Raw genomic sequence first — 3568 nt, 5'->3', positions numbered from 1 at the left:
AATGTACAAAGGGCGAGGGCATGTCTACGGAGGGTCCACTGTATAGATATCGTAGATGCTCAGGAAGCTCCTTTACCATCTCCTTGCTAGTTTCCTCAGATCTTTCTGGAAGGGGCCAGCGTGCCCCTGTCCTGAAGCACTGCTCCCTCTTTTCTGTGATTTCTTTCCCCTCACTCTTCTTTTTTTGCCATAATTGGCTCTCAGCAGTGGAGCCATTTGCCTTGGGGCTTCAGTCCACGTAATCAGGGGAGGCTCTGCCTCTGAGCTTCTCGGACTCAGGAAGTCAGCATCAGCTGGCAAAAGCTAACAATGCAGGAGAAAGCAAAGCATGTCCTCCTCCTTGAAAGGGCAGCCAGGGAAGGCGTAGAGAGAACCTCCGGGCACTGTGCTTTTGAACGGAGCTGGGTCAGTGAGAAAGCTCCCCCTGGGCGAAGCCTTCACACCTCCCATTAGTCAAGGGAAGGCTTCCTGGAGCAGGAAGGGACCGCCCCCCCCCCCCCACCACCACAAATGCACACATCACTGAGAGGTGGAAATGACCAGAGGGAGAAGGGAAGGTCCAGGAATATGGATCTGTGAGTTTTCTTAGGAGAGCTGTTGGGGGTCAGGACGAGGACAGGAAGATGTACAATCAGTCTGGGATTTGTTTATTTTTATTGCTTTTTAAAAGTATGTGGGTAATTGATATTCATTGAAAAAAAAATAGAAAACACAGATCAGCCAAGAGAAGAAAACAAAAATCATCTGTTAACATCTTGGCAAATATCCTTTTTCAATGCTTAGCTACATAGAGAATACTTTTATTTTATTCATAAAATGTTTTCTTACTGTAAAATGTTTTCTTACTGTAACACAGCTTTAAAACCTGCTTTCTTCCCCCCCCCCCCCTTTAATGAAACAATACACGAGGGCATCTTTCAGAACAACAGATAAGTATACTTCATTTCCATTGATGTTACAGGCTCTGGGGTGTTATCTGGTGGTCAGGAATTCCCTGTCTTTCTGCCTCCCTCTCCTCAGCAGCCAGAATGACCTGGGCACCTGCACAGGATTTGGGACTAGAGGTGGGTCCTTGGCAGCTGGGTAGGTTGGAGACCAGCAAGGAGGAAGGAGGGAGGAGGGAGATGTAGCAGCCGTGGGCCCAGGACACACAAGGGCAGCAATGGGGGCTGCTTCCCTCTCCCACCTCCCAGCCTGCCTGCAGTCGGGCAGCCCAGAAACCAGCTCCCACCTGGGCTCAGGTGGGGAGGTGCTGCCCATACGGAGTTCCACGGTCCTTGGGCTGAGCTGGTCCCCTGCAGCCACAGTGTTCCCTGGCAAGCAGGGTGGCTCGTCAGGTGGCCCAAGGGGGCTGGGTCTGCTCAGGAGAGAGTTGGAGAATCTGGAGGACAGGGAGGAGATGTGAGGGTCATTTCTCTGCCAGGAACCCATACAGCTCCAGGGACCAGAAGAGGCAGCCCCACCCAGCCCAGAGGGCAGCCCTGGGAAATGTGCCAGCTCAACCTGGTCTTTGGGACACCCCAGAAGAAGGAATGGGATGAAGTTAGTGGGAGCCGGGGTAGCACACAGCCTTGGAGAATGATGGGGACCTGGCTTCCAGTCCTGGCTGTAGCACTCACCAGCTGTATGACCTGGATAAAGTCACCCAACCTCTCTCCTTACCTGTATATAATAGCAGTACCTAATACTTAGAGTTTGTGAAAATTAAGTCAGATTATATATAAAGCTCAGCACACTGCACTGTGAGTGCCCAATTGACATAGCGAGAGTTATTTTTATGATTATTGGATAGGCTGGCCTGGAGACTGGGAGACAACAGCATATAGAGGCTGATTGTCTATTTCCCCATGCTCATTGCTGTGGCCAGGTTTTCTGTGCAGGGCCAGGTGTGGGTGTGGGTGGCTGGGGTCTGGAGCAGAAGGAATGGGGACGAGGGGTGGAGAGTGAGGGCTTATAAACGTAGCTGCTTTGAAACCAGGTTAAGTTTGCTCTAGTCACCCTCCCAGTTAAGGAACGTGTTGGATTTGCCCACATGGCACTTCCTCCCCCATACTACCCTCCAGGGGCCCCCTTCACACAGAGGTGCGGGGCGAGGGTGCCAGGCTGGATGATAAGCACAGAGGCAGTGGGGCCGACACCTGTTTGAGCAGGGGAGGAAGGAGGGCTGTACTCAGCTGGAGGATCCAGTGGTCGGGGGTAATGGGTAGAGAGGGGACTTCCTGGAGGACCGCTGCCTGCCTGCCAGATGGTCTCTCTAGGGGGAGACAGAAGCCAGTGGATACTGTGACCTCGAGCAGCTCCACTGGGTCCACCCTCCAGGGAAGTGGGCACCCCTGCTGGCCTCCTTGCCGGCCTCCTTGCCGGCGGTCTGGGCCCTGGACCGGCCCCCAACTTCCCACCGGGCCTGCTAATGAGGATCGGCTTCTCAGAGGGCAGCGGGCCGTGCTCCCGCCAGGTGGACTGGTGGTGGATGATGGAGGGTGAGTGTGTCTGCCTATGTTCTTTTAACTTCTCCAGAAAGGTCACCAAGGGGCCTCCATTATGAGCGGTTTGAGCCCTGTACGATTTTCTCCTACAATTTAAGCTACTCTCTGGATGGCCCCCAGTGTGCGAGCCGCTGACAATTGCCAGTCTTTACAATTGATTTCCTGGAAGCACCAGCCCAGCCAGCAGCCACATGATGGATATGTGCTAGGGGGACTGGGGTGGAGGAGGCTGAAAGTGCCCTCGCACACCTTGGCAGGGTCTGTCATCTATAGGATGCAGGCACTTCGGCCCACTTGCTCTGCCTCGAGGTACCAACGCCTACAGAAATACTTGTATATGTGCACCAAGAGCCACGGGTGTGGATGCTGGCTACAGAATTGTTCGTATGGAAAAAATTGGAGACATCTTATCTGTTCATGGGAGGTGGGAGAGGCTACAACATTCAGGTGTGGGTGGCAAACCCCCAGATTGTGCAGCAGCACCATTTACCATAAAAGCCTTTGATCCATGCTCCCCAGAATCGGGCTGGCAACAGGGACCCCGAGGAACGTCTGAGTGGAAGGGGAGTGGTTGTATCAATTGCGTTACATCCATATGTGCAACACTATGCAGAAATTCGGGGGGAAAAAACCAACAGATGAGGATGCTCCATATATGTGGTCATGAAAAAGTGTCCAGGATATATGGTTATGGGGGAAAAGTTGCAGGACAATATGGTCAGCTTGACCCCATTTATGTAAAAGCAAAGAAAAACAAAGATCCTGGAATCATACACACATGGGGGTATGTGTGTGTGTGTGTGTGTAAGTGCCAGAAAAAAGTCTGGGCTGATACAGAGCCAACTGCTAATACAGGTTACTGCTGGGGAAGTAGGGATATAGATGAGAGATGGGGGAAAAACGGAACTTTTTTTCTCTCTTTACTTCTGTGTTCACAGTTTTTTATGCAGAGAAAAAAATCTAATATAAAGAAAACTACCCTCCTTTCCTCCGTGCTCCTTGCCTAACTCCCTCATGCAGCACAACCTTTGGCAAGTTCCCACTCCTTACCATACTTTCTGGGACAGTGAGTTCCTCCAAGG

The sequence above is a fragment of the Camelus dromedarius genome, chromosome 5 (assembly GCF_036321535.1).
Source record: "Camelus dromedarius isolate mCamDro1 chromosome 5, mCamDro1.pat, whole genome shotgun sequence".
Classification (NCBI taxonomy): Eukaryota; Metazoa; Chordata; class Mammalia; order Artiodactyla; family Camelidae; genus Camelus; species Camelus dromedarius.
The sequence above is the reverse complement of the archived record's forward strand: the minus strand, read 5'-3'. Positions refer to the sequence as shown.